This window comes from Lepisma saccharinum, chromosome 15, assembly GCF_977018435.1.
Source record: "Lepisma saccharinum chromosome 15, izLepSacc3.1, whole genome shotgun sequence".
Lineage (NCBI taxonomy): Eukaryota > Metazoa > Arthropoda > Insecta > Zygentoma > Lepismatidae > Lepisma > Lepisma saccharinum.
This window is the reverse complement of record NC_139243.1, coordinates 17257054-17282365: the sequence shown is the minus strand read 5'-3', so window position 1 is coordinate 17282365 and position 25312 is coordinate 17257054. Positions and strand designations below refer to the sequence as shown.

Here is a 25312-nt window from a genome sequence, read left to right as displayed (position 1 = left end):
GGACACCGATGCGGCTGTATCGAGTAATGCAAATACAGGTTGTTGATTTATGAGAACTCGAATTGTGGGCGTCGGATGGCCCTCAAACAAAAACGGATATTCCGTATGAAGCAAAGTAGGAGAAATGTCCCGACCAGGGGCACCATCGTCATCTTGAACAAGTGTCTTTTGTTCAACCTGCGGTGAAATTTCTACCGCGGGCATACATGAATAAGCAGAAACCGGTTCAGTGGGCAGATCACCACAAGCAAAGGAACTATCTGTCAACAACGGCTGCACCGGGACGTGATGTTGTATACCCCGTGTCTCCGGACTGCGCTGAGAATTCCATTTTAATTCGGGCTGCCATATATTTTGCGCCAAAAGAAATAAATCCCGAATGGTTTGGGGACGAGAGCGTCCCAAGAGTAGCGAACGAGCTGGAAAGCCGATAACCTCAAACAAAAACGGATATTCCGTATGAAGCAAAGTAGGAGAAATGTCCCGACCAGGGGCACCATCGTCATCTTGAACAAGTGTCTTTTGTTCAACCTGCGGTGAAATTTCTACCGCGGGCATACATGAATAAGCAGAAACCGGTTCAGTGGGCAGATCACCACGAGCAAAGGAACTATCTGTCAACAACGGCTGCACCGGGACGTGATGTTGTATACCCCGTGTCTCCGGACTGCGCTGAGAATTCCATTTTAATTCGGGCTGCCATATATTTTGCGCCAAAAGAAATAAATCCCGAATGGTTTGGGGACGAGAGCGTCCCAAGAGTAGCGAACGAGCTGGAAAGCCGATAACCTCAAACAAAAACGGATATTCCGTATGAAGCAAAGTAGGAGAAATGTCCCGACCAGGGGCACCATCGTCATCTTGAACAAGTGTCTTTTGTTCAACCTGCGGTGAAATTTCTACCGCGGGCATACATGAATAAGCAGAAACCGGTTCAGTGGGCAGATCACCACGAGCAAAGGAACTATCTGTCAACAACGGCTGCACCGGGACGTGATGTTGTATACCCCGTGTCTCCGGACTGCGCTGAGAATTCCATTTTAATTCGGGCTGCCATATATTTTGCGCCAAAAGAAATAAATCCCGAATGGTTTGGGGACGAGAGCGTCCCAAGAGTAGCGAACGAGCTGGAAAGCCGATACCCTCAATAATGGTATCAATTAACTGTGACTCAGACCATTCAATGGGGAATACTTGGCTAGCATCATAGATATCCCGAACGTAGGAGTACAAACTTTCATCCGGTTGTTGTACCCTATGAAGAACCTCGATCTGAAAAGGTAGTAAGACAGAATGCGGAACTAAACGATTCCAGATCATTAAGGTGAACAAGTGCCAGGGCAGTTTCTGCAGAAGGCCTTCCAGCCAAATTTCTGTAAGAGGGGACAATGTATATTGTAAGGCTAATAACAAAATGGATTCGACTTCCATCAAATCCAAACAAATGATTTTATGTAAGGTAAACAAAAAGGTAAACAAGTTATGTATATCTCGGCCATGCAATGTTGGCAAGTCCTTAAAAAGGAAATTGATGGCACTAACGCGCGCCAAATCTTGCACAGGAGTAGGAGGCTGGGGTAAAACCAAGCCGCGTACAAAATCCAAGGTTGAGGGTGATGGTGGAGGTAGATGTGGCGGCGTATATGGAAAAGGTATGGCAGATGTCATTTCGCCGAAGGAAAGGTAAAGACCCAAGCACAAAACAACAATATAAAGATGTATGTGTACAAGGGAAAAATATAACCAATCTATCCAATCTATCAAAATATGAATAAAGGGGGGGGGGCACCAGAGTGAGAAAAGAAAAGGAAATGATTTATTGTTAAAAAAAGGAAGGTGAGGGGGTACAAATACAAATGAAAGGAAAATGGTAAAAAACTATTCAAAGTCCAACCAGAACAAGTTATAGCAAGGCTAGTGGTCACGCCCCAAATCAAAATGCCCAAAAGGCACAGGTAGAATTGTGTTGCACTATTAACCACTGTTTAGTATATCACGTATGTCAAATGCGCTACTGGCAAATGTGGGTACCGGAGATCAAATGCTCCGCCGTCAAATTTGTACCACACCTAGTTACAATTTTCCCCCAAAAAAAATATTATTGCAAACAATAAATATGTTGAAGAAAAAAAAAGGGTGAATTGCAAAAAAAAAATCAATTTACTCAAAGTTGGGGGGGGAACAATTGGGGGGGAAAAATTTTTTGAGAAGTTGTACGATAACAATAGTAATGTTGCTACAACGGATCAAATGGAACGATGCTCTGATACCAAATTTTGTAATGGTATAGTGGGGTTAAGCCACGATCGCGCGAGATGTTTATGAGGAAGCTGCTGTGCGGCGATCGCAACTTCAAGGTTAAAGTGAAAACCCACACTATATATCACAAATACTATTTTTGTGTCGCCCTTCTCGCACGAGAATGCAGGAGTCTACAAGCAAAGTCGACGAGAAGCGCGAGACAAAGCCCTGCAATAAATGTACACCCTATATATATATGTATATAAAGCACACACAAAATTAAGGGTCCGTCAACGAATAGCACTCTGTGCCTTCTCCGTTGAGTTCATTCACACTCTCAATTACAATATCCCACTCTTGCTGTTTTGTCTTGCACCCACGTAAATACTAAATTACCCAGTAGTACCTTGATATAGATCTATGGTCACCGCGTGACGCGTATCTCGTGCGCGTTTTTTTTTATTTTGCTGGGGCACAATAGATTTCAAATAAGGTAAAAATTACAATTACTATGTTCAATCATCAACAGCGTATTGCATTGCACTAATATCATGTATTTCATAATAACAATCAACACGTAAAAATAGCCCAATATCAACAAGGTCGACTTAAGTCAAATACTAATTTTACAAGAGACGTGCGTCCACGTCAAAATTCCAATAAACACGTCCTGCGTGTATAAATTTAACCGACTTCAACCATTCATTCCATTAACAATACGTATTCAATTCGTACATTGATCTTTCACTCGACCCATTCAAACATAAAGATTTAACAATTAACGATACACTACAGCTCATGCGTTTACTACAAGCAAGTTTTCTTTTGCATCACGCTGATTTATTTTTACATTAACAATTTTGCATTTAAACAATATTACCCCCAATTCTCCTGATTCTTAATGCTACCGTGGAAAAAGGTGGAAAGGTGCAAAAGGAACAAACGTCCCGAATCAATTAATAAAGGGGAAATGAAGGTTCGTAAATTTTGCTTTTGCGACGAGGACTTCAACTCGACGCCCCTTTTTGACTACCAGGTCAAATCATCAAATACCAGCCTAAGGAACGCATCACAAGATTGGCAATAACTGCTATACTCGTTCGCTGCACAAAAGGTTCACTTGTTATGAATCACTTACAAAAACCAGAATCTTTAGCGACAAAAAAAAATAGTTTTTTTTTTTTTTTGAGCCAAAATATCAAGTAAGAATTAATTTGTTCTGTTCCCACCAATTTTAACGTGTAATTATCTTTCGTTAATTCACTTAAGCGTTCAAGGCGTCCAAAAGGTGGCACGCAACAAGGGGAAAAAGGTGGGGAGGAAAACAGAGTGCAACAAAAGTTTTACGCGCAATGCTTATGCTTGATTAAAGGTAATACGACGTGGAACTTCTGCACAAAGATGTTATGTTCATTATCACAGCAGAGAGAATTTACGTACCTACGCCAAACCAACTTTGGCCTCAAAGTCCTTGCAATGCCGCTGCCCTATTCATGCCTTTGTCCTCTATGATATTGGCCCATTCCACAAATGGCAAAACGAGGAAGCTTCCGTCCGTCAATAAGGCACGCTGGGCACGTCTCTCGCTGGCTAAGTTGTGCGAAAGGAGTTAACCTTCTGGTTCCCGTCGGTACAAAAGTCGTAGAAGCACTGCCTGGTGTTTTACGACCTGCGCGCTTGTACCACGTCTGCCGCAAGAGGCAGCACTGGTCAATGAGCTATCGAGGGCTAACGACCTCTGATAGCGGAAAATGAAACTAATATTTTACGTGAAATTTTCCAATTATGTAAGCGTTTGTAATATGTAGATATAAAAACGTTACAAATTTCCCCTGACTCCCAAAAAAAAAACACTCCCCAAAATCCAAAAGAAACACATATACACTAAATAAGCTGAACAACATATAAACAATTAGTATCATTAATACCAAGTTCTTTCAGGAATGATCTAATCCCACTGAATTGATCCACACTCAAACTTCACACGCCTAAAACTTTTAGGTTACCAATTTTGAAAATAGTCACTCAAGGGTTCATAATGATGCATATAAGCATATTGTGGACGACAGAAGGCACCATACATCGTGTTTGCCTCCCGGTCAAACACCTAGATGTAACACTCTTCATGACAAGGTTGTGGAGTAACCAGCACACATTGCCTCTTTTTGCCGTAACCAAGGTAATCCGTACACTTGAAGATGGAAGAAAAAAACTCGTAACCCAGACGATGGAGAAGGTTGGCGGTTCCATTAATAGTTTCAGGGAGCACACGTATCCTCGTAGAGCAAAAAACATAGAAAGAAAAAGGGAACGCAATCAAAATCGAGATAAAGAATGAAAGAAGAAGGAAGAAATAGGAAAGATGAGGAGAAGGTTACTACTGGAAGGAACAAGGAGATAGCATTATTACAAACGTACGGAGAATTAGGAGTGACCATGGGTCATAGCAAAGTAAACAAATTTCATTCAAGAGAGCATGACTTTCTCTCATACATAAAATACACACAACAAAATATTAACACTCTCAATTCAATATCAAAGGTTATACAAGACACTTAGAGATATATATAGGTCAGCAATATTACTAACAAAAGGATATATACATATATATATATATAGATACACTTATATCCAATAACACTTATAAAGAAGATACAAAAATAAATGTAATAGAATGAGCTTAATTAAGCATAAGAGTCATTAACATGTAGCTGGAGAGGATTGAAGTTGCTGAGCTATGTCCGAAGTTGCCAAATCCTCTATTTGGGGAACAACCTCCAAGTCACGTATAATATATGGTTTAATGTGTGACACATGAGCCTTTCTAACTATCTGCTGAGTGTCGGGATCAACCAACAAGGCCGTCACAGGACCCAGCATTTTGTAAACCTGGGCTGGACCCGACCAATGCTCTTGAAGTTTTGAAGAAATGCGTTGTAAAGCATTGCTATGAGGGAAGGTACGATAAAGTACCATATCACCTGGCTTATATGAAACCTGGGATCGAGATGGGTCATATCTACGTTGGCGAGAATGCCAAGATTTTAACAAATGTTGGTACGCCTCACCCCAACGATGAGCTCGTTCCGGTGAAGGAGGAGCAGCCAGTTCATTATCCATTTGCAATTCCCAAAAAAAATTCATGGGTCCATCTATTTCACGACCAAAAATGAGTTTAGAGGGAGTAGTATGAGTACTGTCATGTTGTGCAGTATTAAATGCAAAGGCAATGCTACCTAAATGAACATCCCATTTAGTATGATCTTGGGAATGGTAGCAAGCAAGGAAGCCTTAAGGTTTCTAATAAATCTCTCTGCCAGAGAGGGATTTGGATAGTATGCGCTAGTATATATATATGTCTAATATTGGATTCAAACAAGAAATTATTAAATAAGTGTGAACGAAAGTAGGAGGCGTTGTCAGATACCAACTCACAAGGAGCACCAAAGGACAAAAATAAGGTTCGTACCTTATCAATAATATGATGGGACGTGGCTGATCGAAGCGGATACAATGAGACCCACTTTGAAAAGGCATCCACCACAACCAAAATGTACACATTACCTTTAGTCGAGCGAACCAAAGGACCGACTAGGTCAATATATAGACGTCTCCAGGGATGGCGAATAACCTCTGAAGAAAGAAGACCCGGAGGCTTGCGTACAGCTATTTTAGCCCTCTGGCAAATGTCGCAAGAGCGCACGTACAGACGGATATCCGAAAGATAATTTGGCCACCAAAAGAGCGATGCAATTTTCTTTATTGTTTTATTAACGCCTAAATGGGCACCACCTACAGGAGTATCATGGTAATAGCGACAAATTAAATGTTGCAGGGCCTTGGGAAGCACAACCAAGGAAGAGGTTGCACGAGGTGGCTGCCAAATCAAAAGGTCTTGGTACAGGCGGTAATGTTTAACCTGTAAATTGTCCTGCAATTGAGCAATGATGGGAGATAGAGCAGGATCCTGGACTTGGAGGGCTGAAACGTCTGACTTATTGAAGGGAATTATATTAAACTTCGGGGCAGCGCAGGCCAAGCTGGTAAAAGGCAGCGAAGACACCGCAAAATCTTCCGGAGAATGCATGCGAGAAAGGCAATCCGCTACCGGGTTTTTAGCTGACGAAATATGTTCCACATCATAAGAAAAACGCGAAAGGTATAACAACCAACGTCCGAACTTGCCAAATTGTTCTGGATGTTTGAGTAACCAGGACAAGGCCTGATTATCCGTTTGCAGAGTGAAATGCTTAGACGTCAAATAAGTTTCAAATTTCTTAAAACCAAAGACGATGGCGCTGCACTCTGCTTCATATATGGATTGCTTACGCTCAAGATTGGTGCGTTTCCTTGACGCAAAGGCTATGGGGCGTAAGGATCCATCTTTTTCTCTCTGATTTAAGGTAGCGCCAAGGGCCAAACTTGAAGCATCCGTTTGCAAAACAAACTCCTGAGTAAAATCAGGTAATGCTAGTACCGTATGTTCAATAAAGGCGGCTTTAAGGTTGTCAAACCGGATCTGATCTTCCGAAGTCCAAACAAAGGGAAGATCCTTCTTACGTTTATCTGTAAGAAAACATGTGCGCTCCGCAAATTGAGGTATAAAACGGGAAAAATATGAAAGTAACCCCATGACTTGAGAAACACCTTTCTGGCTCTTAGGAGGGGGAATATCCTGTATAGCGGATACCCGATCAGGATCCATAAGCATCTGACCTTTGTGAATGATATAGCCCAAATATTTTATCTCAGAAGCCATCCAAGTAGATTTTTGAGGATTTATGGTAAGACCAGCTTGCCGCAAGGCTAGAAGAACCTCTTTTATATGTTGCAAATGGGACGGCATATCGGGTGAATATATCAGCAAATCATCGGCATATGTCATAAGAAACTTGTATTTAAATTTTCCCAGGATTTCATCCAGTGCCCTTGATAGGATTTGAGTCCCCAAGTTGATACCAAATGGAACACGAGTGTATCTATATTGTCCAAACGACGTAACAAAAGCCGTTAAGTCTTTACTTTTATCATCCAATCGTATTTGATGAAACGATTGGCATAGATCCAGGCAAGAAAATACTGCTGCCGATTGTAAATGCTGAAACAAAAGATCAATACGTGGTTGTGGAAATTGATCATAGGCTATGAGGCGATTAAGATTTTTATAAGAACATACCAAACGGTGGGTACCGTTCTTCTTTGGTACAAGGAAGGCAGGGCTAGAGTAAGATGACCGGCACGGCTCTATAATTTGTTGTGCCTGTAAATCCTCAATCTGTTTTCTCAAAATTTCAGTTTGGACAGGATTTAGTTGAAACGGTTTGGATCGAAAGGGAATGTCCGACACCACAGGTATCGAAACGGGATCTAAAGTACAAGAACCCACCTTGTCTGTTACGACATCCTGAAACTGACACAACAAGGATTGTAAAGTTGAACTATGTGAGGATACAGGAAACTGTAAATCGTTATCTGATTGATAATTAACTTCTGAAGATACATTCGGTGAAGGAAGAGATACATCAAGAACGTTTACTGGGGGTGATAAAGAAAAAGCCATTTGAATGCCATCAATATGAAAAGGGAAAGACAAAAGCTTCTTTTCAAAAGAAAGGATAGCTCCTGTGTGCATCAAGAAATCAGTACCCAATATTAACGGAAAAGGAAGGGTTTCTGATACCCAAAAGCGCCACTTCCAAGATAGACGATCAAGACGTAAAGTCAAATGACTATAGGCCGATAAGGAAAATGGATGATTAGTCACATCGCGCAATTCTATAGAGTGATCAGTAAGAAGAGGGGGGAGATCTTTAAGTGTATTCAAAAAGGAAAAAGAAATTAAGGACACCGATGCGGCTGTATCGAGTAATGCAAATACAGGTTGTTGATTTATGAGAACTCGAATTGTGGGCGTCGGATGGCCCTCAAACAAAAACGGATATTCCGTATGAAGCAAAGTAGGAGAAATGTCCCGACCAGGGGCACCATCGTCATCTTGAACAAGTGTCTTTTGTTCAACCTGCGGTGAAATTTCTACCGCGGGCATACATGAATAAGCAGAAACCGGTTCAGTGGGCAGATCACCACAAGCAAAGGAACTATCTGTCAACAACGGCTGCACCGGGACGTGATGTTGTATACCCCGTGTCTCCGGACTGCGCTGAGAATTCCATTTTAATTCGGGCTGCCATATATTTTGCGCCAAAAGAAATAAATCCCGAATGGTTTGGGGACGAGAGCGTCCCAAGAGTAGCGAACGAGCTGGAAAGCCGATAACCTCAAACAAAAACGGATATTCCGTATGAAGCAAAGTAGGAGAAATGTCCCGACCAGGGGCACCATCGTCATCTTGAACAAGTGTCTTTTGTTCAACCTGCGGTGAAATTTCTACCGCGGGCATACATGAATAAGCAGAAACCGGTTCAGTGGGCAGATCACCACGAGCAAAGGAACTATCTGTCAACAACGGCTGCACCGGGACGTGATGTTGTATACCCCGTGTCTCCGGACTGCGCTGAGAATTCCATTTTAATTCGGGCTGCCATATATTTTGCGCCAAAAGAAATAAATCCCGAATGGTTTGGGGACGAGAGCGTCCCAAGAGTAGCGAACGAGCTGGAAAGCCGATAACCTCAAACAAAAACGGATATTCCGTATGAAGCAAAGTAGGAGAAATGTCCCGACCAGGGGCACCATCGTCATCTTGAACAAGTGTCTTTTGTTCAACCTGCGGTGAAATTTCTACCGCGGGCATACATGAATAAGCAGAAACCGGTTCAGTGGGCAGATCACCACGAGCAAAGGAACTATCTGTCAACAACGGCTGCACCGGGACGTGATGTTGTATACCCCGTGTCTCCGGACTGCGCTGAGAATTCCATTTTAATTCGGGCTGCCATATATTTTGCGCCAAAAGAAATAAATCCCGAATGGTTTGGGGACGAGAGCGTCCCAAGAGTAGCGAACGAGCTGGAAAGCCGATACCCTCAATAATGGTATCAATTAACTGTGACTCAGACCATTCAATGGGGAATACTTGGCTAGCATCATAGATATCCAGAACGTAGGAGTACAAACTTTCATCCGGTTGTTGTACCCTATGAAGAACCTCGATCTGAAAAGGTAGTAAGACAGAATGCGGAACTAAACGATTCCAGATCATTAAGGTGAACAAGTGCCAGGGCAGTTTCTGCAGAAGGCCTTCCAGCCAAATTTCTGTAAGAGGGGACAATGTATATTGTAAGGCTAATAACAAAATGGATTCGACTTCCATCAAATCCAAACAAATGATTTTATGTAAGGTAAACAAAAAGGTAAACAAGTTATGTATATCTCGGCCATGCAATGTTGGCAAGTCCTTAAAAAGGAAATTGATGGCACTAACGCGCGCCAAATCTTGCACAGGAGTAGGAGGCTGGGGTAAAACCAAGCCGCGTACAAAATCCAAGGTTGAGGGTGATGGTGGAGGTAGATGTGGCGGCGTATATGGAAAAGGTATGGCAGATGTCATTTCGCCGAAGGAAAGGTAAAGACCCAAGCACAAAACAACAATATAAAGATGTATGTGTACAAGGGAAAAATATAACCAATCTATCCAATCTATCAAAATATGAATAAAGGGGGGGGGGCACCAGAGTGAGAAAAGAAAAGGAAATGATTTATTGTTAAAAAAAGGAAGGTGAGGGGGTACAAATACAAATGAAAGGAAAATGGTAAAAAACTATTCAAAGTCCAACCAGAACAAGTTATAGCAAGGCTAGTGGTCACGCCCCAAATCAAAATGCCCAAAAGGCACAGGTAGAATTGTGTTGCACTATTAACCACTGTTTAGTATATCACGTATGTCAAATGCGCTACTGGCAAATGTGGGTACCGGAGATCAAATGCTCCGCCGTCAAATTTGTACCACACCTAGTTACAATTTTCCCCCAAAAAAAATATTATTGCAAACAATAAATATGTTGAAGAAAAAAAAAGGGTGAATTGCAAAAAAAAAATCAATTTACTCAAAGTTGGGGGGGGAACAATTGGGGGGGAAAAATTTTTTGAGAAGTTGTACGATAACAATAGTAATGTTGCTACAACGGATCAAATGGAACGATGCTCTGATACCAAATTTTGTAATGGTATAGTGGGGTTAAGCCACGATCGCGCGAGATGTTTATGAGGAAGCTGCTGTGCGGCGATCGCAACTTCAAGGTTAAAGTGAAAACCCACACTATATATCACAAATACTATTTTTGTGTCGCCCTTCTCGCACGAGAATGCAGGAGTCTACAAGCAAAGTCGACGAGAAGCGCGAGACAAAGCCCTGCAATAAATGTACACCCTATATATATATGTATATAAAGCACACACAAAATTAAGGGTCCGTCAACGAATAGCACTCTGTGCCTTCTCCGTTGAGTTCATTCACACTCTCAATTACAATATCCCACTCTTGCTGTTTTGTCTTGCACCCACGTAAATACTAAATTACCCAGTAGTACCTTGATATAGATCTATGGTCACCGCGTGACGCGTATCTCGTGCGCGTTTTTTTTTATTTTGCTGGGGCACAATAGATTTCAAATAAGGTAAAAATTACAATTACTATGTTCAATCATCAACAGCGTATTGCATTGCACTAATATCATGTATTTCATAATAACAATCAACACGTAAAAATAGCCCAATATCAACAAGGTCGACTTAAGTCAAATACTAATTTTACAAGAGACGTGCGTCCACGTCAAAATTCCAATAAACACGTCCTGCGTGTATAAATTTAACCGACTTCAACCATTCATTCCATTAACAATACGTATTCAATTCGTACATTGATCTTTCACTCGACCCATTCAAACATAAAGATTTAACAATTAACGATACACTACAGCTCATGCGTTTACTACAAGCAAGTTTTCTTTTGCATCACGCTGATTTATTTTTACATTAACAATTTTGCATTTAAACAATATTACCCCCAATTCTCCTGATTCTTAATGCTACCGTGGAAAAAGGTGGAAAGGTGCAAAAGGAACAAACGTCCCGAATCAATTAATAAAGGGGAAATGAAGGTTCGTAAATTTTGCTTTTGCGACGAGGACTTCAACTCGACGCCCCTTTTTGACTACCAGGTCAAATCATCAAATACCAGCCTAAGGAACGCATCACAAGATTGGCAATAACTGCTATACTCGTTCGCTGCACAAAAGGTTCACTTGTTATGAATCACTTACAAAAACCAGAATCTTTAGCGACAAAAAAAAATAGTTTTTTTTTTTTTTTGAGCCAAAATATCAAGTAAGAATTAATTTGTTCTGTTCCCACCAATTTTAACGTGTAATTATCTTTCGTTAATTCACTTAAGCGTTCAAGGCGTCCAAAAGGTGGCACGCAACAAGGGGAAAAAGGTGGGGAGGAAAACAGAGTGCAACAAAAGTTTTACGCGCAATGCTTATGCTTGATTAAAGGTAATACGACGTGGAACTTCTGCACAAAGATGTTATGTTCATTATCACAGCAGAGAGAATTTACGTACCTACGCCAAACCAACTTTGGCCTCAAAGTCCTTGCAATGCCGCTGCCCTATTCATGCCTTTGTCCTCTATGATATTGGCCCATTCCACAAATGGCAAAACGAGGAAGCTTCCGTCCGTCAATAAGGCACGCTGGGCACGTCTCTCGCTGGCTAAGTTGTGCGAAAGGAGTTAACCTTCTGGTTCCCGTCGGTACAAAAGTCGTAGAAGCACTGCCTGGTGTTTTACGACCTGCGCGCTTGTACCACGTCTGCCGCAAGAGGCAGCACTGGTCAATGAGCTATCGAGGGCTAACGACCTCTGATAGCGGAAAATGAAACTAATATTTTACGTGAAATTTTCCAATTATGTAAGCGTTTGTAATATGTAGATATAAAAACGTTACATAACGTGGAAATATTTTACTAATGAAATCAGCATTAAAGAATAAATATAGAAGTTTAATCATAAAATCCATCGTACATGATACTGCAAAAAAGCTTTTATTGAATGACTGCAGAATTAGGAACAACTACGTAAGATGGACGTGGGTCATGTTCACGAGTGATAAACAGCTGTTGGCCATCTGCGGTGAGCCTTCGTGTTAAGGTGATTTACTAGTAGAAAGCAACATTAAAAAAAAATACATACATATAATTTGGCCCGCTTTATAGAAATTCGATCATGCGTTATGATATTGGCAGAAACTTATATTGAATGACTGTAGAACAACAAACGGCTATCTGGGATGGACATGGACAATGTTCAAGAGCGATATAAATTTCTTAAATACATCTGTTAGCCATCCGCGGAGAGCGAGTAGGGCTGGCGAGACTGCCGCCGCCGCGCCTTTCGGCAACAGGGTTGGCAAGATTTGTGTTTTTTTTTAAAAAGAACAAAACAAACTTTTTTTTTAAAAAAAAACATGTTTTTTTTGTTTTAAACATAGTTTTAAACATGAGTTAAAAAAACATGTTTTAAACAAAAGAAAGTCAACCTTTTCCCAGTAAATTATAGTTAAAGTCGTTAAAGATAAAATACGGCAAGGACAGTTTATTACCCTTTGGAGATAAGGTTTACCATACTGCGGGGCAGAAATTTTTGGGTCGGGGCGGGAAATTCTTTAAATCCCGACATTCGGGACGGGGAAAATTCTCAATTTCACGACAAAGTCGGGAAATTCTCGGAACGGGATATGTTCGAAATTTCCCAACGCTCTTGAAATCTCGAATTCTACACGTAATTTCCATCTTAAGTGCTTGTTTTTGCACTTCTGGTACAAATACTAACAATTTCCGATAAGTTCCAGACATTTACAATCCAGAAAACATCGAGAATTGACGACTTTTTAAAGTGACCATTCGGCATTTCCCCGACTGCTTGGGATCCCGAAAAATCGGGAAGTCATTTTCTTTCCCGATCCCGACTTTTCGAGATCCCGCACACCTCTACTGCAGGGACAAAAGTTCGGGGTAATAGCCCCCCCTATTTTTGCCACTGCTGAAGTAGGTTAGGATTCATATTCATCTAAATTTCAAGAAACTAAATATTATAGAATTACTATCCTCGTCCTGGAAAAATCAGAGTGAAATATTTCCCTCTGCCTAAACAGTTTAGATAGCAGAAAACAACCTGCAGTGTGATAATAGATTCTCGGGATCAATTTATCTTTCCAAGTACAAAATTATGTTACCAAAAGTAAGCATCTGCGCTTCATTCAGTTATACAAACCAATGAATCGTATCCAAAGAGAAAATAATTCACGTCATGATCAAAATCACGCATTGTGTATTCAGATATTAGTTTCCAGTTTCCACCAGTCTCAAATTTATAGGACGGTACGAAACAAAGAACTGAGTAGTTTCGAATTCTACAGTAAAGCACGGGTCTTTCTTGTCGCGCAACAGTTTTGCTACCTTGTGCATACATAGCTAGCCTGCCTAACCTAGGGTTACCAGACTTCCGGTTTTTCCCGGACATGTCCTACATTGTAGCCTTATGTCCGGTGTCCGGGAGGAATTTGAAAAATATCATAAATGTCCTACATTTTGAGCATCATATAATATTAATTAAATTAGGGAAATACATAACAAAAAAAAACATGCAAGTTACAAGTCTATGGACTGCGCTTCCAAACTCATTAGTGAAATTTATTTTGATTCAGGCATTGCCCAAAAAGAAAATAAAAGTTTGTCCTGCTAGAAAACAAACGATAAAATGGAAGCAATTAATGAACGAAGTTTTCGGACCACTTTCTGATGATGTTACTATTCAATGCCTAAGCGGAATTTCTTGTCTTTGGGTTTATACTGATGAAATAAGGTGCTTCCCATTCTTATTCAATATTTTGATCGTAAAGCAGGGGTATAGAGAACAAAGTTATTCAGGGTGCCTGCCAGTCAAGAGAGTAATGGAAGTCAAGAAAAAGTGAAGAAATCAATAAAAAGGCAATAAATTATTCTTGTGGTCAAGAATTTTATCACAATGACTGATTTAGTTTATTTTATTTCACTTTTTCTACCCCTTTGGTTAATCGCGAAGATGAGGATGAACGGTGTTAAGATAAGATGGACGAAGGGACAGTCACAAACATATAGGGACAACAGACACAAACCCATATAAGAATATACTGGATGAGTTCAGACGCCAAAGGGTCCCGGGTTCAATACCCGGTGGAGAATCATAATGGTTCGGATCCCACTTGAAACTGTAGGTCCAGTCCCGATTAGCCTTACTGTGCACAAAGTGGACTTACAACACCAACTCAATCAATCAATCCAGATGCCAAAGCATCGCTAGTCTGCCAAAACCAGTCCAGGATGCATTAATAGATAAAGCAGATGAGTTACAGCTTCAGTTTTCATCTAGGGGGTTTCATTAAATAAATATTTATTTTCTTAATTACGAATTTCCAACTTTACCTAAGTAGGGGTCGAAAAAATAAATGTTAAGAAAAACGGGAAAAGCCTAGAAAAGTCCAGAAAATGTCAAGAATTCTGGATGTGTTATTTTGGTAGACACCCTGTTATTGAACTAAAAACTATCCAAGATGAAACTTTTGGAACCATTTCAAATTACGGTAATTGGATGAATATTTGTTTGCTATTACAGGTCATAGTGCAAATGTTGAGAGTGTGCTTTCATTACCATCAGCACAACAGACTCAGAAGAGAAATGCTTTCTTTCATAAAGTCTGTAAAATGTTTGGTACTGGTCTCTATAATTTCAAGAGTTTGACTGTCCACTCTAACCTAAATATATTTTGACCATGATTTTAACTAAACCTGAAATTTTGAGAAAAATTGGCTCCTCTGAGAAGTATTATTTAAATCTTGTAGTAAGAGGTGCATTGTGATTGCAAGTTTTGAAAATTTGCTTTTAAGAATTCATTTTTTAAAACTGAAAAGTGTCATTTTTCAATTACTTTCTAACAGGGTTGGCAAAATTTGTGTTTTTTTTAAAAAGAACAAAACAAACTGTTTTTTTTGTTTAAAACATGTTTTTTTTTGTTTTAAACATAGTTTTAAACATGAGTTAAAAAAACATGTTTTAAACATGTTTTAACAAATTCAACCTTTTCCCAGTAAATTATAGTTAAAGTCGTTAAAGAGAAAAAATACTCATTTTTATGAGTACATTGGCGACAAGGACAGTTTATTTACCTTTGGAGATAAGGTTTATCATACTGCAGGGTAGGGGTGTGCGGGTCAGAATTTTTTGGGTCGGGACGGGAAATTCTTTAAATCCCGACATTCGGGACGGGGAAAATTCGCAATTTCCCGAAAAAGTCGGAAAATTTTCGGGACGGGATGTGTTCGAAATTTCCCAAAGCTCTTGAAATCTGGAATTCTACCCGTAATTTCCATCTGAAGTGCTTGTTTTTGCACTTCTGGTACAAAACCACAATGCAGAGAACGTCTAGAATTGACGACGTTTTAAAATGACCATTCGGAATTTCCAGACTGCTTGGGATCCCAAAAAGTCCGGAAGTCGGGATCGGTACGGAAATTTTCTTTCCCGATCCCGGTCCCAATTTTTCGGGATCCCGCACACCTCTACTGCAGGCATAGGCGCCGACTCCAATGGGCTTGGGGGGGGGGGGGGGCTCGAGCCCCCCAATATTAACAATATGGTTAATTTTGCCTAAGAGGATCTAATGTATTATTTTGCTTCTCTTGTAAAGCTTACTCTGAATTGTGCCACATGAACTTAACTTTTAATACACATTTAAAATTTTCTAGACCATCAACTTTGGGGGACTGAAACCGCTAAACCATCAACTTTGGGGAGGCTATGACCAGAGACAGCAAAACGCATGATTTATTACTAGTATATACTACGTATGTAATTATGAGTATTGTTAAAAGTTTTACTAAAAAAAAAGTTTTAAAAGACGATGTGCATGAACTAGGGTAGTGGATGGGACGTTCGGGCTACAAATGGCTCTCGCATGGCATGACATTCAGAACGAGATCATTGATATATTAGGGAGATCTGTTTCGCGCTCCATGGTAGCAGATAATAAAAGTCGGGAATATTTTGCTATTATGGTTGACGAAACTTGTGACATATCCATCCGTGGACAATTAATATTCTGCATTCGAACTGTGAATAAAAAAATGATATTTTTGAGGAATTCATGGGCTTTTATTAGGGGTGTGCGGGACGGGATCGGGACGGGAAAAATTTTCAATTTCAATATTGAGTCAGGAAATGTTCAAAATTTCCCGAAGCTCTGAAAATCTCGAATCATACGTCATTTTCACTTTAAGTAATTTCTGGATTAAAAAGTAACAATTTACGGTAAGTTCCAGAAATTGACAATGCAGAAAACGTCGAGAAATAACGACATTTTCAAATGACAATTTGGTATTTCCCGACTGCACGGGATCCCGAAAATTCGAGAAATCATTTCCCGAAGTCCGGTTCGGAACGGAAAATTTTTTTCCCGATCCCGTTCGTAACTTTTCGGGATCCCGCACACCCCTAGCTTTTATGAGATTCCGAACACTGAGGCCAAAACTTAAAAAATGGAGAGAGTGAGTCATTCATTAATTTATTTCAGTGATCAGAGCCCCGCAATAATTTTGACAAGTCGGCGCCCGTGACTGCAGGGACAAAAGTTGTGGGTAATAGCCTCCCTTTTTCCGCCACTACTTAAGTAGCTTAGGATTTATATTCATCTAAATTTCAAGAAACTAAATATTATAGAATTACTATCCTCGTCCTGAAAAAATCACGGTGAAATATCTCCTGCTGCCTGAGCAGTTTATATAGCAGAAAACAACCTGCAGTGTCATAAATGATTCTCCAGATGAATTTATCTTTCAAAGTATAAAATTATGTTACCAAAAGTAAGCATCTGCGCTTCATTCAGTAATACAGACCAATGAATAGTATCGCAAAAGAAAAAAAAAATCACGTCATGATCAAAATCACGCATTTTGTATTTAGATATTAGATTCCATTTCCAGCTTCCACCAGTCTCAAACTTACAGGACAATACGAAACAAGGAACTGAGAGGTTTCAATTTCTACGGTAAAGCACAGGTCTTTCTTGTCACACAACAATTTTGCTACCTTGTGCATACATAGCTAGCCTGCCTTACCTAACAACATAGGCATTTAGCCTAAAATTAAAAAGCTTTCTCCCGTGACGTCAGAACATAAGGTTGCTCAAGTGTGACTGTAAAGCAAGGATTAATTGACACAGATTCAATGAAAAACAGGGTTGCCAAACAAAAAAATTATCACAGACTATAAAATATCTACCACCAAAATGTGTTTTAAACACTTGTAAAAAAAACATGTTTAAAACACATTGTTTTAAACGTTTAAAGATTTGTAAAAAAAACAAAGCCGTGTGTTTTAAACGTTTAAAACAAAGTGTTTTAAACACTTTTGTTTTAAACATGTCAACCCTGCTTTCTAACATGTTCTATAGTCATATGTATTATTTATTGAAAATATTTTGTGTCCTACATTTTGGGACAGCATGTCCTACAATTCCCTTATAAGGTTAGCGATCTGGTAACCCTAGCCTAACCTAACAACGTGCCAGTTCCGAAAGTCGCACGAGTTTAACGCGTTAAACGAGTTATGGCAACTGGCCGTTCCATAAGTGCATCCGTGCGTTTCGTGAGGTTCATTATGCTGTCCCAAAAGTCGCATTCCGTGCGTCTCGTGCAAGAACGAGATTCACCAAACGTACGGGCCAGGAAGCTGGTTTGTTCAGTGAGAATCGTCTGCTGCCTGCAGACACCGCGGGTGCATGATGCACTAGTTCGGGAATTGTATTATAATTTTAACAGAGAGTGATATGAAGCAACATGCACAAGGTGAGTGTGCCTCAACTGTTCTTACAATGTGATTGAGATGAGTAACAGTATCCGCAGTAGAGTTTATTTCTGTCAGAAGGAAATGCCTTCCGCTGGACGCCATGCGGAAAATTTTTATAAACAAAACGCTGCGCCTGCGCTTTCGTCTAGAGCGTCCCTCTGTAAAGCCCAGTTACTTTCGTTCGTTTCGTTATGACTTTCGGAACGCACACAACGTAGGCACTTAGCCTAAAATTAAGAAGCCTTCTCCTGTGACGTCAGAACATAAAGTTGCTCAAGTGTTGTGCGATAAGTGAAACAGGTAAAGAATGGTTTAATTGACACAGATTCAATGAAAATACAGGTTTGCCAAACAAAAAAATTAACACAGACTATGAAATATCAAGTACCAAAATGTGTTTTAAACACTTCTAAAAAAACATGTTTAAAACACATTGTTTTAAACGTTTAAAACAATTGTAAAAAAACGAAGCCCTGTGTTTTAAACGTTTAAAACAAAGTGTTTTAAACGTTTAAAACAAAGTGTTTTAAACATGCCAACCCTGGTCGGCAAGCATGTGTCGCAGCCAGTGATGTGCCGTAGACTATAAGTTTACGTCTATATGCGTTGTCTACACGTAATCTACGCGTAGATTACATTGGGTTGTAGTTTACATAGACTACGTAGACAATCTAAATTGCATTAAAATTAATTTTCAAGTCTTTCATGTAAGGAAAGTGACATTTTCAAACTATATTAGTTCCTAACGAACGGAAAAGAATCCTTTTTACAACAAAATTTCTCTTCTCTTCTATCATGAACTATGCAAGAAGATAAATAGTATGCAAAAAACAACAACAGATGGCAGTTGTGAGGCAAGAGTGGTCTTTCCCCCCCCCAAAAACACTAGAATATTTCCTATATTAGGTTTCTTCCTAGGTGAGAAATTGTTCGAATTTGGAAGAAAGAGTATGAAAAGTTCTCCTCACACATCAGCAACTGATACGCAGTATAATTTTCTTTTAATTCCACAGCGCCCTTTGCTGAGTTATCACCTTTCACCATGTTGTTTACATAGATTACGTTATCTACGTGTATAAAATTGTCTACGTGTAGAATGTAGACTATCGTTGTTTACGCGTAGACGCACATCACTGGTCGCAGCGCAGATCTGGAGTGCATTTTGTTGACTCGCTTTCTCACATTGGTTGCGATATAAAAACCAGTGATCGAATGCAAAAAAGGAAGAATATGTAAATGCACGTTATTACTAATAAAAGGTTGATATAATTAATTATATAGCATTTCTGTGCATGCTATCGTACTGCATAATTTGCATTATCCGCAGCATGAAATGCAAACTGAAACAAGATACAAATATAGAAAATCTCACTCATGAGGCAGAGTAATGAAAACAAGTATGTGCAATAAATTTTGTTTGTGTGTGTGTGTTTACTGTTTACACATATATGTATATCCACACACACACACAGAGACTCGTATTTGTATTTTTTTTATGCCGCTTTTCTTCAAATTTTAAGTAATCGCGACGATGAGGATGATGCGTGATGATATAGATGAAGGGACACTCGTAAAGAGTATCCTTGCCCAGACCGGGACTAGAACCCGGGAAATTCTGTGGCAAGATCAAATGTCGATTACTTCAGAATCTTGGCTATCTAGTCGGGCTACACGCACACACACATACACAAAAATGCAATACAATTTATTAATCTTGAAGGACAGAGGCTGATACGTTCCGTTGTGTTCGTTTATTTAAATACAATCATCTGCTTCAATACCTCCTACCCCCCCTTCAGGCATGTGTTTCGAGAAAAAAAAGCTTGACGACTCTTCTGAGTGAGCGAGCGCTCATGAGTCAACTCACACAAATGAACGGCTTGAACCCATCACTAGGTCGCTCGTTTTCATGAGAAACACTACTGATCGGGAGAAAATTCGCGGCTTAACCTTGACCTCAGATCGAAAGGACAAGTTTAGCTCAACAACAAGACAAGATCAGAGTTTAGTGTGACTGCAGGTCAATATACTGGCTTTTAGGATCAACAGTTCTGTGCATTGCCCTATTCCTCACAACGAGGACCCTTGGCTGGAAATTGCTTGTAGGTGCTGGTTTGCGTTTGAGCCGTACCACAGATAAACGTAAGCGTACTATAATACGTTTATCTGTGATCATACAAAGAAGACGAAGACGACGGTTGTCAGCTGTATAATCTGTGACTGTCAACTGTTACAAACCATAACAACCTAACCTTGGTATGTTGGTTGCTGGAATTTTATAAAATGATGGAGTTGCATCGGCACACACAAATCGGAGAGGATTATCATAATCTGTGCAGTCTTCGTTTGACGAAGTCTAGTTTGAAACTTAACATGTGCCTAGAGGAAGGACAAGAGATATTCAAGGAAAGATGTTACATTGTTCATCCCTTATCGTAAGTATACATACTTTTTACTTGTTACATTAATCATAGTGCACAGGCATTTTTTACGTGGTTCGATTTCTAATCATGTTTGTTAACACATTCTTCAGAGTGTAAGTGCTAACTTACTGCATGTATTCTGTAGAACTAATTTTCCTTCCCGCATTCTCCAATACGATTCTTTGTTCGCGAGCAGCCATTTGTTGGGGTAAATATTTACTATCCTTCGGACATTAACAGTTTCATACATCGGAGACACATTTAAATCGGATATTTTGTCTTTCTCGTGGTAAGTACTTACCAATTATGTATTGCGGAACATAGTGGAAGGTGCCATTATGCTTTTTGCACGAAAACAAACACTTTTTCTGCTAAAATAAACCATTTTCCTTAATGCTACGGAAAGCACGTCACAGTGCGATATCGCTTGCTTTGCGAATGATAACGCTTCTTTTGTTTTTGAATATCAATTTTTCCATCTCTATTGTGCATGAAAGTTGTAAAATACATTTTGATGAACCATTGCTCGTTAGCCCCAAAAACCATCCAGGGGTAGCCCCACAAACCATTGACGTTAGCCCCTAAAACCATCGACGGGCCGCCCCAAAAACCATCCACGGGTAGCCCCACAAACCATTCACACGAGGTTAGGTTAGGTTTCGTTAGCACTCATTTCAGACCTAAATTCATCGAAAAACCATTTTCCTTTCTCGACAAAAAACCGCGTGTTTCTCGAAAAAAGTCGTGCGTTTGGAAACCCTGATTCCACTAGCGAGATTGCGTGACTTCCGACGCTAGAGCCATTTGCAGGTACATCTTGGAAACAATGGCATGATGATGTAGATTTTCACAAAATGCGCAATATTATTACATGAAAAGTGATTATTTATTGTTCTGCTGCATTGTACAATGAAGTTTTAGGAAGAATATATATCGACGAAGGTTGTAAACCTTGGAGAAACTCATTTCTGTAAGTAGTTTATGTGTAAAATTGAAGAAATGTGTCTCCGATGTATGAAACTGTTACCTTCCTGAAGGTGTAGAACATCTAGAAATTGCAAATTAAGCGAAAATAAGGCGTTAGTTTTCGGAATGGAAACTGTCGATTTTCACGATTTTTTTTGTTTCACAACCTAATAAGGTAAACGTCCCTAATTTCGACAATGTGCCTAAGTTCGACAGGGTGTTTGAAAAATCGTAAAAAATAAGGAAACTATGCAATGCAGAAAATCGTGCATGTATCATGGGACAGTGTACAGGTTTACCCCACGTCGTGAAAAGGGCGGTTGAACCAGATGAGACATAGCAGCTGTGCGGGAGAAATTATGACGGCACTATTTGCTAACTGTGAAAAATCAATTCATTTTTAGTTTATTTCGTAAGAAGGTAAATTTTCTATGTAAGGTTTTTACCAGTTTTGTGTTGTTTCAAAACAAATTTCAATGCTTTATTATTGTTTTAGAGCTGTTTTCTGAGCTTCCTAGTCTGTTGCGGCAGACAAAGGTTGTTCATGTAACAAAATAAGGGGGGTGTCGAACATATGAGCACAAAAATGGATGGTGCACCAAATTTCGACAAGTGTCGAAATTTATTCGAAAATACACAATGTTGGGTTTTGATGTGCATTGAAAGGCATTTTGTTTACCATTCATGAAAATACCAGTTTCATTGCCCTACGGCAATTGGAACATTAATCCGACAGGGGGGTGTTGACGTTTGGTGCCGTGCATGTCGAATTTTGGGACATTCCCTGAAACGTCATTTCTGGGCTTTTTGCATACTTTTTCTCTCTAGTGTCATTGCTATTTTCATGAAATCACTCGTTCTTCCTTTCGTCACTAACTGTGAGGGACCTGAACTATACAAAATTGCAATAATAATACCAAAAAATGTCATGTTATAATTAAGTGTTTATATTGGCTTAATGTGATAAACAACTAAAACTCCATGCAAATTAAATAGCTGAATGATGAAAATTTTATCTTGTGTACGATTTTTTAATGTTCTTAACAATTCTGCGAAAATGTTGCAAAATTTGCCTCATTAATGATAAATATTACACAGAACTAAAATTTGGCCTCATACAGTACACGATTTTCCTTGTTCTACGATTTTGTGAAAAATGTAGGAGTGTGTGGGACAGAATATTTTGGGTTGGGGTGGTAAATGTTCCAAATTTCCAAAAGCTCTGGAAATCTCAAATTCTACACGTCATTTTCACTTTAAGTGATTGTTTTTGCATTTCTGGTACAAAAACGAACAATTTTCGTTAAGTTCTAGCCACTTACAATGCAGAAACATCGAGGAACAAAGGTTGTACACTTGAGCCGCTTGATAATTAATTTACATTAAACTCAGCTTAATTTGTTCCTTACTTTAGTTTCATTTGGCCAAGTTCAAAAACTTCCAAGAAAGCAAAGAGAAAGACTGCCTGCTGTGATTACATCTCCTTAAATGATCAAATACTTTACAAAGGAGGAGGATTCATTTTGAGTTTTAAGTTCACTTTATGCACAGTAAGGCTAATCAGGACTGGACCTTCATCTTAAAGTGGGATCCAAACCATTATGTGCCTGCATTGGGGATCGAACCCGGGACCCCTTGATTACAAGGCAATGACGCTACCACTGCTAACAAAGGAGGAGAAAAAGCATCAAGTAGATGAAGCAAAAGAGCTAGAGAGCTGAAGAAACTTGCTACACAGAACTAGAAGACAAAGAGTTTAGGCAAAAAGGGAAAGAAATGGGTTGATGTGAGTGACTCAGAATCTTCAGATGAAAGTGCACTGTCTTTGAAAAAAGTGAATCTCACTGGCAAGAGGAGGAGTCAGATGAAATGACATTAGAGATTGTCGATGAAAGTGATGTAAAAGAAGGGCATTTCATTTTTGTGGAATTTTTAGGGGGGAAAAGAAATGCATCAAAATTTAATTACGTCTGTGTTGTTCAGGAGATGCTGGAAGATGTAATGAAAGTGATTGGACTTAAGAGTGTTGATGTGGCCAAGAAGGAATTTGTCACCAATGAAAGTAATGTTTCATTCATGTCAGACCCTCAAATTATTGGTCGTGTTGAGTTGCCAGATTTGGTAATGATCGGGGAAAGGGTCAGATATGTTTTCAAGAAAAGAGTACATGTCTAAGAGTTAGGTCTTTGATTTTGAGGACTCACACCTAACTTCAGACAGAAAGTTGTTTTGCATTTGTTTAAAGTTTATGTTAATTAATTATTAGTGTTATATATAATGTTACCAATATCCCAGATACCAACAGCAATTGTTCCTTAGCATCTAGGCTTGGCTAAGTAAATGTTACAGTTAGTCCTCAAAATGTTTTTTTTTGTTTTTGATACACCATTGGGAATCACCCTGTAAAACTATGTTTCAAAGTTGTAATATAAACGCAATCAACATTTTCAGTGTTTTATTTGCTTTGATGTACCTAGCCTTTGGCATGGTAAGTAATTCATGTTAATATTTGAAAATTTTGTGGAGCATAAAAGAGGGGGGTTAACAACAAATCTTTTTTTGTTCAGTTCATGCCCTGATAAATCTGTAAATTTAGTTGAATACAATGAAATGCCAATAGAAGGACATGAGCAGTTATTGGTATTATTAACATCTGCATATTTAGTGTCTGATGTTGAGATATAAGGGGGTGTCGAATTTTGGTACACAAACTGTCGAAATTAAGGACAGGGTGTCGAACTTAGGGACATATTGTAGGATTCACTTTTTGATTTTTTAATAATTATGTAACATAACTGTTGGAATGCAAAATACTTTTTGGGTGAAAGTAGAATCTTTAAACGTTAAGGCAAAAAAATAATTACTCGCATTTATGAAATACGAAAGCCACTACAAGCAATTAACTGCAAACATTTTCCTTAACCTGTCGAACTTAGGGACGTTTACCTTATATATATTCCTGATACTACCACAACACCAAATTTTAACTATGTTTGCCTAACCTAACCGTTTACCACTTTCCTTGTAGCCGTGTTCTGTAGACAATTAAAGATATAGTGGATTCTTAGTAGACAGTTTCGTGAATCGCACTTTACTACATCTTTTACTTCTAAAAACTACTACATCGGTGAGGACTCGATATTGTAGTCATTTTCGTGAATCGCCCTGCAGACCACAAGGTAGCAAGACTTATGTGAAGGGGAAGACCCACACAACATCTTCACGCGTGTGTCCTCATATCCGGAGGAGAAGACTTTTCTAATTTGGTCTGGCAATAGATTTTTGTGCTTCAGTTATTGTTTTGTTTCATGTTTATCTCGCAGGCATAGAATTGTGTCAGGCTGCGTATTTGTTCCCACAGATTAGAAATAGTGTAAGAGAATTAGTACCTTATAGTCTCTTCAATAGAATCTACTTTATGTGTAATTGGTACCATTTCGATCTCGTGAAAACACCTTTAACTAATTTATTTTGTCTTTTTTAACATTCCTAATTACGTATTCTGCATTGCGGAACATTCTTTAGGGTGGAATTATGCTTTTCTCACGAAAATAATAGCAGATAGTCCCGAAAACCAATAACGGATAGCCCCACAAACCATTCATGCATAGCCCCAAACACCATTTACGCATAGCCCCAAAAACCATTCACGGCAAGGTTAGGTTAGGCAAACAGTCAAAAATTCTTTTTTTAAAAAATTTTCGTACCCGCAAAACGTATTTCTTCAATTTTACAGGAGAAATTACGGTACTATTATAGTATAAGGGAAACACCTATAAATCATATATTTCGCACTTTTTTATATTGCTAACGTACTATTCTGCATTGCGGAACATTTCCTAA

At 39.3% G+C, this 25312-nt stretch overlaps 1 protein-coding gene across 1 annotated transcript in view; it reads left to right on the top strand.

Annotated features, from left to right (window-relative positions):
• Nucleotides 1-20288: 20288 nt before the first annotated feature.
• LOC145999619 (uncharacterized) overlaps nt 20289-25312 on the top strand; it is an 87197-nt gene continuing 82173 nt past the window's right edge. Inside the window, exon 1 of the mRNA XM_083136704.1 lies at nt 20289-20515. The gene's annotated coding sequence lies outside the window, so the exon portion shown is untranslated. The remainder of the gene's footprint in view (nt 20516-25312) is intronic.